The sequence below is a fragment of the Nicotiana attenuata genome, chromosome 2 (genome assembly GCF_001879085.1).
Source record: "Nicotiana attenuata strain UT chromosome 2, NIATTr2, whole genome shotgun sequence".
In the NCBI taxonomy this organism is placed as follows: domain Eukaryota; kingdom Viridiplantae; phylum Streptophyta; class Magnoliopsida; order Solanales; family Solanaceae; genus Nicotiana; species Nicotiana attenuata.
In genome coordinates, this window is record NC_031990.1 from 28,764,284 (window position 1) to 28,780,623 (window position 16,340).

Sequence of the window (16,340 nt, forward strand, 5' to 3'; positions counted from 1 at the left end):
TGGACGGGGTGTGTTTGGTTTGGGCCAGACGTTAAAGGTGGCCCAATTCGTGGGTCTCTATTAAGGCAGCCTTTTTTATTTGTTTTCTTTTATTTCTTTTTGTTTTGTTTTCATTTATTTATTTTATGAAATGCTAAATTAAAACTCAAAAACCAAATTGACACTAAACAATTATATTTCCTAATTTCCAATTACACTAACTCCTAATTAAACACAAATTAAGACAAATTAGAACTAAAAATGCGAAAAGACCATTTTTGTAATTTTCTTTATTTTTAAGCAATTCTAACTACTACTTAATCCTAAAATGTGAACTAAAATCTTAAACAAATGCCACGAGTATTTTTGTATATTTTTCATATGAATTAAGATGCACAAGTAAAAATGCAAACAATTAACATAAAATGTCACAAAAATCCACAAAATTGCAAAATAATGGAAGAAATCATTTTGTTTGAATTTTTGGGAATAATCCATATAGGGAAAGAATCACATGCTCACAATCACGGTAGCCATTTTTCGATGATGTGCATACTAGGGGACGGAAAAAGAAGAAAGGGTGGCAATGGCAGCAGTTACAGGAAGCAAAAACATAAGAAGGAGAAAATGAAGCAAGTGGAGGGCTGAAGAAACTAGAAGAATGCAAAAGTTTCTTTGAGAAGTTTTCCCCTCTTTATTTATAGACCTCAGGGGCATTCGAATCGATGCAAGCAACCACCAGTGGCGAATCGAAACGACAGGGTCTCGAGGAACGAGGCAACACATCGGGAAGATGCGCAATGATGATGCATGCGTTGTGATGTCATCCTGCACCAACCCTATGACCCACGAATCTCAAAGAGACCCGTCATTACTTAGGCAATGGACACCTCCACTCGATCACCACGCCAAAAATTTCTTCACAAATCACCGACTGAAAAGATCCGCTCATCGGGCCGACCAGAAGGCAACCCCGGCAAGCGGAGGGACTAAGTGTATGGATCAAAATCTTGCTGAGGAAGTTGGGCGTGTGAAGATCGTACCAAAGCCCAACAACGAACAGTCGCTGAGCGAGCCGTAGAGGTCGAGGTCGAGTAGCCAAGAGTAGGAATAACGGCTAGTTAGTCTTAGAACTGGTGACAAGAATATTCTCCTGAATATCCCCTTGTTGTACTTTTTTGGGTTTTTAGAGAATATCCCATATAAATAGAAAAGGAGGGAGAAGAAAAATGGGGGCATTTGAGATTGAATCAGAGAAAAATATTGTAAGAAGTTGACATTTGAGAGAAAATACAAAGTTCACCTTTCCATAGTGATTGATTATATCGATTATTCTTCCCTTTCATTGACACGATCCAAGAAAAGCATTGCTCATATTCTTGTTTACTGCCATATTTCGTTGTCAGAAGGAAGAAATTTCCACCTCATTTGATATTTGGGTGAATTGTTCTTCATATTTACATTTATTGTCATTTCTCATATTTATTGCTCACTGCTCATTCTTCATTTACTCTCTGAAGTGCACACTTAATGAGTGAATACACGATTCTGAACACTAGAAAAACGGTATCACCAGAACTCTAAGCTAAATCTAAGAATTATTATGCTTGACTAGGATTCACCTTTCACCTCAGTTATTATTCAATTGTTTAACAAAGAGTACTATACTTTTTGGTCAAACAATAAGCACATCAGGAATAAATGAAATAAACTCATAGTTAATTACCTGAACAGAGAAATCCAAATTAGGAGCACCAACAATACTTATATAAAGTTACCAAATAAACGGATACAAGCCTGACACATGTCAGACACCAACAACAAAATTGAAGAGGTGCCGATAAATGAAATAATTTATAATTCTCACAAAAGAAACTATCAGATATCTTACGTTTTATTCCACAAATTAAGGCCAAAAATTCCTATAGCATCTAGATGGTACAAGATACACCTAATTGCAACAATAATAAAGTTGTAAATGCCAGCACATAGATTTGTCGGAAGAATTGCATATATCAATTTCATCTTCGCAATTGTTAAAATAAATGATTGTAGTCCTAAATTGTCACGATCCAATTTCTCCCTTCGTGAGCTGTCGTGACGGCACCTAGTCTCTACGACTAGGTAAGCCTAACACTTTGCGAAAAATGAAATAAAAGCATGAACATTAACTACTGACAGTAATAAATATCTAATAAGCAACTGAATGTCACTCGGCATATACAATTTTCACCTCTGAAATGTACGAAACAATTCACAAAACCCGAAATACCGAAAGTCACAAGCTACTAAGAAGTCTTAACTGTTCTATATATCATTTCTACAGAAAGAAGGAAATATGAACATAAGAGATAGATGGGGACTCCGAGGATCTGCGGGCGCAGGCAGATGTACCTTGAAGTCTCCAATAAGCAGCATCGACTGCAGCTAGTGATGATGCTGGTACGATGAACCTGGATCTGCACACGAAAAACATGTGCAGGAAAGTGAATGAGTACACCACAATGGTACTAGTAAGTGTCAAGCCTAACCTCGGTCGAGTAGTGACGAGATCAGGTCAGGGCCCAACTGGTATAAATATAATGAAATAAGGCAGAATGAAATATCACAGTAAAAGTAAATACGGAAATCTAACACGAATAGAATCAATGAAAGACAACAGCTCAGAACACAGTGATAACAACAGGAGATCTCCCGGGATACTGCCTCGTAGTCCCAAACGTAAATGTGCAGTGCTGGGGGATCTCCCGGAATAATATGTTGCACGGAGTTCAAATAGGCAGTTAAAACACGTAGGCATAATATTCTAACTAAAACAGGATAGTTACATATGCTAGTGTAGTTCAAATAAGGAGAAACATGTTATGACTTAGTGCAAAATGGGGTTTTACAACCGATAGCCCGTGTACGTACTCGTCACCTCACGTACACAGCGCTCACATATCAAAGCAATACCAAATCCTAAGGGGAGTACCACCACACAAGGTTAGGCAAGCCACTTACCTCGAACCAAGCTCAAATCAATCCGAAACAATGCTCTTTCCACGAATATCCGACTCCGGATGGCCCAAATCTAGCCAAATCAATTACATAACGTAAATATAGCTATAGTAAACTAATCTAGCTAATGAAATCAAAGCTAAAGCAAGAAAATTAGAAAAATGCCCAAAAGGCCTCCCCGGGCCCACGTCTCGGAATCAGGTAAATGTTACCAAATATGAACAATCATTCACTCACGAGTTCACTCATACCAAAATTATCCAAATCCCACTCAAAACTCAGAAATTCGTTTGGGGAACTTTTCCTCCATTTTTCCAACTTTCTCACTCAAATTCCTAATTAAGAGATGAAATCAACAATGGATTAATGGAAAACAACAAAAAATGAGTTAGGAATCATTACCCAACAACTTCCTCTGAAAATCCTTCAAAGAATCGCCAAAATCCGAGCTCTCAAGTCCAAAAATGAAGAATGAATCAAACCCTCGATTTTCTCTCTTTTCTGCCCAGCTAAGTTGCTTCTGCGAGACATCAACCGCACTTGCGAAAAAAACATCACAGGTACGAAAGTCACTTAAGAAAGCTGGGTGCGCATCTGCGGAAAGGGGGCCGCACATGCGGAAATTTGTTTGCTTCTGCGGCCCTTCACCGCTTCTGCAGTCCCTCCACCACATCTGTGGGCATTGCATATGCGGAATACACCTCGCACCTGCGACCCCTGACACTCCTCCATTTTTCCGCTTCTGCTCTCCTCCCTCCGCACATGCGCTTCCGCACATGCGATCTCCCCACCGCAGGTGCGAAAACACCAGAAATATGATCACTTCAGCAACAACACAACTCCAATATTTGATCCGTCAAATACCTAAAACTCACTCGAGGACCCCGGGACCTCAACCAAATATACCAACAAGTCCTAAAACACCATACAAACTTATTCGAGCCCTCAAATCATGTCAAACAATGCTAAAAATACAAATCACCCTCCAATCTAAACTCAACGAACTTGAAACTTCCAAATTCGACAATCGATGCCGAAACCAACCAAACAACGTCCGAATGACCCCAAATTTTTCACACAAGTCATATTCAACATTGTGGACCTACTCCAACTTCCAGAATCGGATTCTGACCCCGATATCAAAAATTCCACTACCGGCCCAAAACTCCAAAAATTCCACTTTCGCCATTTTAAGCCTAAATGAGTACGGACCTCCAAATTACAATACGGACACGCCCATAAGCCCAAAATCACCCAACGGAGCTAACGAAATCGATGGAATTTCATTCCGGAGTCGTCTTCACACAGTTCCGACTACGGCCCAAATTCTAAGACTTAAGCCTCGTTTAGGGACTAAGTGTCCCAAACACTTCCAAGAACCAAAATTAAACCTTCTGGCAAGTAACAATAGCATAAAATAGATACGGGGGAAGCATTTAATAGGGGATCAGAGCTCTATCGTTACATAAATGTAGCACATAAAGGCAGCAGTGTAGACATCTAATCAACAAATGTGAGAATGAGAAGTTATTCTATTTACTTGCTACGTATTTGTTGACGTTTAGCTTGATGTTTGATCAATTCATTGGATGACAATAGCCGATGTATTATGCGGCAACTCATGATGGATCAACTTTGAGGCACGAAAAGTAAGAGTTGACATGTCCATATGAATGACTAAAGTTGAGTCTTTCTCAACCGCATTCTCCACGGAAAAGTGAGTTTCTTCTGTTTAAATGTCCTATGAGAAATCTAACAGTATTTGCAAAACATGATGATGTTGGGTTAATGGATCCCAATACTATTGATATCCCATAAACTATAGCAGTACCAGAAATGACGACAGTGAAGCCTAGAACAAGATGTATGCACGTAGAATCAGATTTTGCACCGAAAAAAGGTACCATTTCTTCCAATTATGTCGTCTTCAAGATAGGATAAATCATAATCTTGAGCAATTAGGAATATGTAAAAATTTGGGATAAAACTGATGTCCTATTCTAGTACAATATGTCTTCCTCTTCAAATGAGACCAAGATATAAATTTTAGGCATCTAAATTGAAAGGTTAACGTTTGGTAATCTCATAACTTAGGATAAAATAGATCTTTCGAGCAGAATAAGTCATTTCCTCTTCAATCAACACTAAAATAGCATTGTTGACACCTAAAGTGAATGATAATCTTAAATTGATAAATTATAGTTCCAAAATATAAGACATTATTTCTTTAGTAGTTAAGAGAGCCTTGTTTTTCCACACAATTAATTTTGCAGGAAATTTGCTTTGTCCAAATGTCCATCTTAATTAAAACTTACCTTAGTCATTAAAGTACATATTTGGTATAATCAAAATAAAATGGCAGACAACCAAATGACATATGCGAAGATAAATTTATAGTTTGCAATTTTATAACACATAAAAGTTCTTTGATGGTTGACCTACTTATCACACCTAGAATTATGTGACGTGAATCCTTACTTCATTGAGGCGAACACAGCAGGGCAACATTAAAACATGATCGATAAGAGATGGCTGGACTTACCTGCTGCATTAGATAAAATAGGTGATAGAGTGCAAATATTTTTTTACCATAACAAGAAGATTAATTTCTTGCCTTAGAGAATCATAATTTTTCTCAATTTCAATTGAACTTTTAAACTGACCTAAAATTGATAGATAAGACTTCTATAAATTTCAAGGTATCCCACTAGATTCAAACATTAACCATTTGACAGGAACCTATTTTAACATAGAACTTTGTGAATTGTAAAACCCACCTAAAAAAAGAGTGACTAAAAAAGAAGCATGAACCTGAGTCCTCGGAAGAATATAGGGAGAAAATTAAAGGAGAATCACTATCTTTGTCAGATCAATAAAGCATTCCCAGGAAAGTTAAAGTTAAATAAAGATCTGAAGTTTCAATTTAAAAATTCCAAATTCAAGTAAAAATCTTAGCAAAGCTCGTAGCATTATCCAATTGAAGACAGTAAAGAGGAAAAACTATATTTTGTATAACAGAGGCAAAGAAATAGCCAGAAAAGTTATGAAGATGAATGCTATAATAAAGTAAAGTTTGTTATAAATCAAAAATTGGCATACCAACATAAAACAAACAAAAGAAAATCACCACATTTCATAGTTTTAGAATTCAGGGTTTATAGTTGAAGGATTGAGACTTAGATATTCAAGCATGCTGTTTGGCTGCATTAAAGTTCATCTCCTCCCCATTATTATTTTTGTCTTGATGGCACTTAGTGTTTCCTATACTGTAATAATGTGTGTATCCATGTAGAAAATTTTCATACAAACATATGTGATCAAATAATCAACTATATTGTAAGAGTACGACACAAAAAGATGAATGAAAAAAAAATCAGATCTGTGTCCATCAAAGACTGGAATAAAAAGCCAAAAAAAGTGTAATAAGAGAGCAAAACACAAGCACATAGAGAACTTCAATAGCTAAATGAAAACAACTAAATAAGTAATCTCTGAGAAGAATAGAATCATAAATTTACATGCTCATACTGAATCCAAACAGACCAGAGAGAGCAAGAGTACCAAGTAGAAACCTTCTTCAATAGAATACACTCCTAGAATAACATCTGACTCAACCAAAATAAAAAATAATTATGTAACCCAAACATGCACATATATATGTATTTCCAAACATGTGAAAATGAAAAATCCACTCAAACATATATTTAAAAACTAAAAAATACCCACTCAATTTCCCTACCGATAAGCTAGTGTATCAACTAAAGAAAGAAGGGGACTTGCCAAAAGTCAAAAATACCGCAGAAGCGAGAGAAACTGGAAACAAAAGCGTGAAATATTGAAGCAAAATAAGAAATGAAGCTCAGATGAGCAAAGAAAATATTACAAAAAAGAAAGCTAAGAAAAACAGAACAATAAAAAAAATGTGCAGAGAATTTGAGAGAGATAAGAACAGAAAAAGGATGGAGATGGCATACCGAGACTCAGTTAATGGACAGCCAAAATCGATTCATCATCGACAATAGTAGAGGACCAGACTTCAGAAATGTTTTTAGCCTCCATTATTGCATAGTGGAGAGAGTTTAGAGGAGACATGGAAGAAGCTTTTGTCAAGGAACGAAATGGAGAAAATCAGAGTGGAATTGCTTGAACCATCTTTGAAATAAAAGTTTAATTGAGGGTTTAGAACCCCAATTTCAAACTCTAGACTAAATTTTTTAATTTCTTGATGAAATTATAATATAGAAACATTACCTGCACACAATAGTTTAGGAATCTTTATTTCAAGTCGGAATCTGGTTTTCACACTGCAAATCTGCAATGGAACCCAAATAGTAGGAGATAAATCAGTAAGCAAAAATCAAAGAGGAAGAAAACTCACCAGAAAGAGGGAAGGAAAAAGCAAAAGAAAGATGGAGTGAGAATTGAAAATCTGAGTAGCTTTCTTAGACGCGAAAGAAGAATGAAAGAAAGGACAAAAGCTAAACACACGTGGTGTTTCAAGTTGTAAAAATAGCATTGGCTAGCCAATTTTCGGATTGGTAATTGAAAAATAGCTAGCATTTGCAAAGTCATTGAAAAATAGCCACTATTTGCTGCAACACGGAAAGTTCCAGCATAATATACTGGAGATTGGTGCACCTATATATGAACTTCCAACATATTGTGCTGGAACTCCAACATGCGGAAAGTTCCAGCATAATATACTGGAGACTGGAGCACCTATGTATGAACTTCCATCATATTATGCTGGACCGATATACTATACTAAAACTCCAGTATATTATGCTGGAAGTCCAGTATATTATACTGGAATATTTTCTCAATTTTGAACATGTGACGACCCGGCCGATCGTCTTAAGAATTTACGCCCCGATCCCCCCATTAACTGCTTCACCTAAGTTCATTTCTGCTATTTTGGTTTGCCGGGACGTTCGGTGTTGAGTTTCGGAGAGCTTTGGGACACTTAGTCCCTAAATGAGAGCTTAAGTGTTGAAAAGTGGTCCGTAGTCGGAACAGTGTGAAGACGACCTCGGAATGAAAATCCGATGGTTCTGTTAGCTCCGTTAGGTGATTTCGGGGTTGGGAGCGTGTTCGGAATGTATTTTGGAAGTCCGTAACTCATTTAGGCTTGAAATGCCGAAGTTTGAATTTTATAAGTTTCCGGTCCGATAGTGAGTTTTTGATCCGAGGGTCGGACTGGAATTCCGGAAGTTACAGTAGCTCCGTCATGTCATTTGGGATGTGTGTGCAAAATTTCAGGTCATTCGGACGAGGTTCGGGTAGGTTTTTGATCGAAAGCGTGTTTTGTTGGAATTTGAAGTTCTTAGGCTTGAATCTTTGATTAATTCGGGTTTCCGGCGTTGTTTTAGGTGTTTTTAAGATTGGTACAAGTTTGAATAAGGTATTAGGTGGTATTGGTGCTTTTGGTTGAGGTCTCGGGGGCCTCGGGATGATTTCGGGTGGTTAACGGATGAATTTTGAAGTTATTGCAGCAGCTGAATGTCCCTCTTCTGGTATTTTCGCATCTGCGGCTTGGGAACCGCAGATGCGGCGCCGGAGAAGCGGCTGTGCGGCCGTAGAAGCGGCTTGTCTCCTTTTTCCTCAGAAACCGCAGAAGCGGTGCCATTTCCGCAAAAGCGGAGCCGCATAAGCGGCTTAGGCATCCAAAAGCGGAGCCGCAGAAGCGGCCCAGCTATCGCAGATGCGGCCCTGTTCTCTTTAGTGAAAACCACAGAAGCGGCTTGGTTTCCACAGAAGCGGGACCGCAGAAGCGGGACAGCAGAAGCGGTCCCTTGTCCGCAGAAGCGGATATCCCTGGGCAGAAATAGAAATTTCGAGGGTTTGAGTTCATAAGTTACAAAAATCAATTGAGAGCTCGGGAGAGGGCGATTTTGAGTGGGTTTTGAAGTGAAGATCATTGGGTAACGTTTTCTTAATCCCTTCTAGTTATATTTCATCATCATTTTGTAGTTAAATCCATCATTAAAATTCGAATTTGGGATTAAAATTTGAAGAATTTGGTTAAAACTTCTTAGGCCAAACTATTGGGTTTTGAGTGAGCATTTGACCTCCGATTTGGGAGATTTTTATATGGTTAGACTCGCGAGAGTACGAGGGTTCTGAAAATGTGAAAATTATTCGATTTCGAGGCGTTGGCCTGAAGGGCATTTTGGTCATTTCACCTAATTTCACGCCGTAGCTTTGAATTTAATAGCAAAACCAGGTGTTTGCGATGTTATTTACAATGTGTAATTGAATTGAATAGATTTGGGCCATTTGGAGTCGGATACTCGTGGCAAGAGCGTGGTTTCTAGTTGATATTGAGCCGGTTCGAGGTAAGTGGCTTGTCTAACCTTGTGTGGGGGACCTTTCCCCTTAGGACATGATCTTTGAATGTTTGAATGCCTCGTACGTGAGGTGACGAGCGCGTACTTGAGCTAATTGTTGCAAACCCATTTCTACTTGAAGTATTTAAATCGAGATTTCCTGTTTACTTGTTCATTTTAGACTGTAAGTTTATACCTGTGCTAGCTTAGAGACGCATGTTTAGCTGGCTTAGTTGCTTATTTGTTTAGCTGTACTATTTGTACTCTGTGAAGCATATTAGGCTAGAATTTACTATTACTTGTCCTGATTTTAGCATTTATTCTGAGATTATGGGTTGTTGTTGTTGTGTGTTTAATTTGGGACTACGGGACGGCTTCCCGAGAGATCCCCTGTACTTGAGATATTCTGGACTGAGGGTGCGGGATACCAAGAGATCCCTGGCACATGTGTTTCTATATATGTTGGGATACCAAGAGATCCCCGATTTACTTATTGAGGATACCAAGAGATCCTCGGGATACCAAGAGATCCCCGGCTTACTTATTGAGGATACCAAGAGATCCTCGGGATACCGAGAGATCCCCCGTGTATATGATGAGGATACCAAGAGATCCCCGGCTACTATTCCTTGTGGAGGGCAATTCTTCCTTGTATTGTTACCTTTGCTTTCTATTACTGTTCTTCCTTATTTACCTGGTTTAGTTCTCGCTGTAGACTTTATTTACACTGTTTCTGTTATCTCATTATTTATTATGTTTTAGCTCAGTAGGGCCCTGACTTTCCTCGTCACTACCCAACCGAGGTTAGGCTTGGCACTTACTGAGTACTGCTGTGGTGTACTCATGCCTCTTCTGCGCATGTTTTNGGAGTCTGTACACACCCCTAGTGAGCGCCGTCGACGTTAAATGGATCGGGCTACGCGCCGTAGCGGTCATGTGCATTGCATTGCACCCTTACATTATACTTGACTGATATATTTGAAGTTGTTTTGTTGTTGGTTCGTAGTTAAGTGTTGGACTGTTAGTTTTAGCTTTACTTTGTGGCATTTCGTGGATTTCTTATCTTCAGACATTTTATATGCTTATTACTCACTGAGTTGGTAGTACTCACCCCTACTCCCTGCACCTTGTGTGCAGATTCAGGTACTTCGGGAGCTGAGTTGAGCTAGTTGCTGGTTTCCAGAGTTCCAGGAGTGGTCGAGGTAGCTGCTATGACGTCCGCAGGACCCGACTCCTCCCTTATCCCTTTATTATTTGCGTACTTTAGAACATACTTATTTTGAGGATTTTTTTGACTCTGTATTAGTTAGAGGCTCTAGACTCATGATCCCAGGTCTTTGGGAGTTACAGTTATGTCAGTATTTCGTATTGTTTTAGTTGAGTATTTCAACTATGAGTATTAATATTTGATTTTAAGTATCTGATTAATTGGTTTTGAGCTTTGTGCTCGGGTTGAGAGAGTAAATGGTCGGGCTTGCCTAGCATTAGTGTTGGGCGCCATCAGATCCAGGTACCTTCCTCCCAGGCGTATCATCCTCGTGGTGGAGAGTCCTAGCTGAGACTTGAGGTATATCTGCTACGTCCGCAGGACCAGGAGTCTCTACTCTATTCCGGCTTTAGCAGATAGTTCCTTTCTTTCCTTTCATGTTGTTTAGACATTCTGGTGTGGATCAGATTACTACATTCTATTAGCCTGTGTTTCCCGTGAGTTTCCGGGTTTTGGGATTTAGTTGTAGACTTCCGCATATTTTTGAGTTGTATAGGCCGAGTGGCCTTATATACAGTTGTTATTTCTGTATGTTCAGTTTTAATTAATTATTCCGCAAATGTTAATTTGTTATTCCGCACTGTTGGCTGCATTAAAGTTCATCTCCTCCCCATTACGATTTTTGTCTTGATGGCACTTAGTGTTCCCTATACTGTAATAATGTGTGTATCCATGTAGAAAATTTTCATACAAACATATGTGATCAAATAATCAACTATATGGTAAGATTATGACACGAAAAGATGAATGAAAAAAAAATCAGATATGTGTCCATCGAAGACTGGAATAAAAAGCCAAAAAAGGTGTAATAAGAGAGCAAAACACAAGCACATAGAGAACTTCAATAGCTAAATGAAAACAACTAAATAAGTAATCTCTGAGAAGAATGGAATCATAAATTTACATGCTCATACTGAATCCAAACAGACCAAAGAGAGCAAGAGTACCAAGTAGAAACCTTCTTCGATAGAATACACTCCTAGAATAACATCTGACTCAACCAAAACAAAAAAATAATTATGTAACCCAAACATGCACATATATATGTATTTCCAAACATGTGAAAATGAAAAATCCACTCAAACATATATTTAAAAACTAAAAAATACCCACTCATTTACCCTACCGATAAGCTAGTGTATAAAGAAAGAAGGGGGACTTGCCAAAAGTCAAAAATACCGCAGAAGCGAGAGAAACTGGAAACAAAAGCGTGAAGTATTGAAGCAAAATAAGAAATGAAGCTCAGATGAGCAAAGAAAATATTACAAAAAAGAAAGCTAAGAAAAACAGAACAATAAAAAAAATGTGCAGAGAATCTGAGAGAGATAAGAACAGAAAAAGGATGGAGATGGCATACCGAGACTCAGTTAATGGACAGCCACAATCGATTCATCATCGACAATAGTAGAGGACCAGACTTCAGAAATGTTTTTAGCCTCCATTATTGCATAGTGGAGAGAGTTTAGAGGAGACATGGAAGAAGCTTTTGTCAAGGAACGAAATGGAGAAAATCAGAGTGGAATTGCTTGAACCATCTTTGAAATAAAAGTTTAATTGAGGGTTTAGAACCCCAATTTCAAACCCTAGACTAAATTTTTTAATTTCTTGATGAAATTATAATATAAAAACATTACCTGCACACAATAGTTTAGGAATCTTTATTTCAAGTCGGAATCTGGTTTTCACACTGCAAATCTGCAATGAAACCCAAATAGTAGGAGATAAATCAGTAAGCAAAAATCAAAGAGGAAGAAAACTCACCAGAAAGAGGGAAGGAAAAAGCAAAAGAAAGATGGAGTGAGAATTGAAAATCTGAGTAGCTTTCTTAGATGCCAAAGAAGAATGAAAGAAAGGACAAAAGCTAAACACACGTGGTGTTTCAAGTTGTAAAAATATCACTGTCTAGCCAATTTTCGGATTGGTAATTGAAAAATAGCTAGCATTTGCAAAGACATTGAAAAATAGCCACTATTTTGCTGTAACACGGAAATTTACAGCATAATATACTGGAGATTGGTGCACCTGTATATGAACTTCCAACATATTGTGCTGAAACTCCAACATGCGGAAAGTTCCAGCATAATATACTGGAGACTGGAACACCTGTGTATGAACTTCCATCATATTATGCTGGACCGATATACTATACTAAAACTCCAATATATTATGCTGGAAGTCCAGTATATTATACTGGAATATTTTCTCTATTTTGAACAGTGTTTTCGTTCAAATTTATCTTTACATAAAAAATGGCTAAATTTCGATTACTTTTAAAACTGTGGCTATTTTTCAATGACCACTTATAAATCTGGCTATTTTTGATTTCTCCCTTTCAAGTTAGACACCTGGAAGTCTATAAGTCAGTTCTTTTACCATAATACCCCATAAAGCAAGTGACACTTTAGGGGAATACCCTTCGTCGTACCAAGGACCTTTGCTTATTATATAGTTAAAAGATTGGAGCACTTGTGTATGAACTTTCATCATATTATGCTGGACCGATATATTATACTGAAACTCCAGTATATTATGCTGGAAGTCCAGTATATTATACTGGAATATTTTCCGGATTTTGAACAGTATTTTCGTTCACATTTATCTTTACATGAAAAGTGGCTAAATTTCGATTACTTTTGAAACTGTGGCTATTTTTCAATGACCACTTGTAAATCTGGCTATTTTTGAATTTCTCCCTTTCAAGTTAGACACCTGGAAGTCTATAAGTCAGTTCTTTTACCATAATACCCCATAAAGCAAGTGATATTTTACGGGAATACCCTTCGCCGTACCAATGACCTTTGCTTATTATATAATTAAAAGATTGGAGCACTTGTGTATGAACTTCCATCATATTATGCTGGACCGATATATTATACTGAAATTCTAGTATATTATGCTGGAAGTCCAGTATATTATACTGGAATATTTTACGGGTTTTGAATAGTGTTTTCGTTCTGATTTATCTTTACATGAAAAGTGGCTAAATTTCGATTACTTTTGAAATTGTGGCTATTTTTCAATGGCCACTTGTAAATCTGGCTATTTTTGAATTTCTTCCTTTCAAGTAGACACCTGGAAGTCTATAAGTCAGTTCTTTTACCATAATAGCCCATAAAACAAGTGGCATTTTACGGGAATACCTTTCGTCGTACCAAGGACCTTTGCTTATTATATATTTAGATATAGAATATTATACTCCAAACTTATGCTTAAGTGGGGCCTTGATGTTAAAAAAGTTATCTTTTAGGACTAATTTACTTTTTAGTTGTAGGATAGGTAATTTTTATGTTAAATAACGATAAAATGCATCACTCATCACTACTGTTTGAATACATATACTTGTTATGTCAGCTGGGTACCACGCACATCATGCATACATACAGGGAGCAGAACAGCGTTGTTGATAGCTTAGCAAAATATGGAGCATCTATGGATTTAGGAGCAAATATACATCTACTATTGGAGCCGCCAACCTTTTTGCAACAAGAATTGACTGCAGACCAACAAGGCACTGTCTACTTAAGGAAAACCTCTACTTCGGCCCAATATGCTCCTCTTACTTTTTGTTTAGTTGAACCATCTACTGAATGTGCTATTGTGGAACATGATAGACATTAGCATAACAACTTCCCTACATGCTCTTTTTGTAATCCTTGGAATAATTCTGTCAATGCTCCTTGCAATGTAACCTGTTTTTAATATAAAGTCATTTCGTCGGTTGACCAAAAAGAAAAAAACAGCCTCAAAGGCTCTACCACTTGAGTATAACCATTAACTTATGAATGTAGGACCACCATTCTAAATACAGTAAAGCGGGACATCTTATAAAATTGAAATGATACAAGAGAAGATAAGTATGGCATGCTTAAGGATGATATGCGCAAATTGAGAAATAATTCTAAATTGCTCCATTTAAGTAATATAAGCAGAGCGGATCCAGCATTTAAACTCTATGGGTTCAGCTTTAAAAAAAATTAACATTGAACCCATTATATTTTTAAAATTATGGGTTCACATATATATTTTTGCAATTTTAATAAATTTTTATACATAAATTTTATCCCGAATCGAAAGTTATGGATTCAATTGAACCCGTAACTACCACACTGCATCCGCCCTGAATATAAGGTAACTGAAATAAAATCATCAATTCTCCTCCAAATTTTTATTTGATTATTTTCTAAGAATGTTGAGTTAGGTATGTTGAATGTATATAATTAAATTTCAATTGCAAAAACCAAGTGACATGGAAAGACTATCATATTGCAGTAAGAAAGCTACTACTAAAGATACAATTTCTAAGTAAAATAAAAGATTGAAAGATTGAGTAAAAAATGCATAGGTACACATTCAACAGTTAATGATGGAAGCATAATCTGATTGCAAGAGAATAGAGTTGGTTTAATCACATTAAGATTACATGAATCAAAAGTGATACTAGTTTATCTAGTCAACGGCGAAGCTAGAAATTTCTACAAAGGTGTTTAAATTGAATTTAAAAGAAGTGAAAAAAAATTTCCGACAAAGGGTATTCAGTATGCACCTCTAAAACTTAGTATTTTATCTATATATACAATTTAATTTTTCAACAAAGGAACCACCTTTCAGATAACGTAACTTCGTCCCTGCAATCCTGGTCTAATGTAAGTTTAACTTGTACATTAAACAAATAGCGGTAAAAAAAATATTAAAAGATTTATTTGAAAGAGCAAAAAAATGAATAGAGCGTATAACCAGAGGCGGAACCACAATTTAAAATTTATGGGTTCTAAATTAATAAATTATACATATTCCATAAATTTCTTAAAATAAAGTATATAATTTGGACAAAAGCTACTAAATTCAGCTGTAAGTTGTGTTCTAGCCTCTGTTTTAAAAAGCAGAATAGGGACTCGCACAGGGCTCGCCCCAGGGCGGAGCACTCATAAAACGCCCCTGGGCTTATGTGCGGGGCTTAGTTCCGTGAGGCTTACGCCTCGGCCGTCGGGGCTTACGCCCCGGACACGCCCAACGTCCAGCGTACTGGGCTCGCCTAATATAACTTTATGCAATTGAGTGTAACTAACATTATAAATGGATAAATTTTCTTAATAAATCGTTGACTATTCAAAATTATTTTTTTCTTAATCATAAATCGTTAAGTTGAGAGTATTTTATGTCATAATTAAAATAAAAATTATTGCACGTTATTCACTAAGACTGCTATGATAGTAAATTTTAAATAAATCTTTCATTTAAAAAATAATTATTTATTAACTTTTATTATGTCTTTATTATATAATAGTCCATAATTGTTTTATAATTATTTTCCTAAATCTTTTTTTTCATGTTTACGTTATACAATACTTATTAATTTAATAACTTAGTAGTAGCTATTAACTATTTATAAATAATTAGTTATCACAGTACTGTATGGTGAATTATGTGTCTCTTTATTAACTTGTAGAAACTTAAAACTAAATGATGCTAGAGAATCATATTTAAATTGTGAATAATATTTTTATATAAATTCTCTTTCAAATAGAAAGCATATTAAATAAAATGAGTATTTTATAAAAAAAATATCAAATTATAATATCGAAATTCTTTCGAGATTCATTACTCCTTGAGAAATACGTAGAAAATTTCGTATCGAATACATTACTTCTGATGTTTGAGTTGTAACGACGTTGCAGCTAATCTGCATATTATGGTATATGTCATATTCGTATTATTTATGGTTGAATTATAATTTATAAATATTTTAAATGGATTATTTATTATAATTT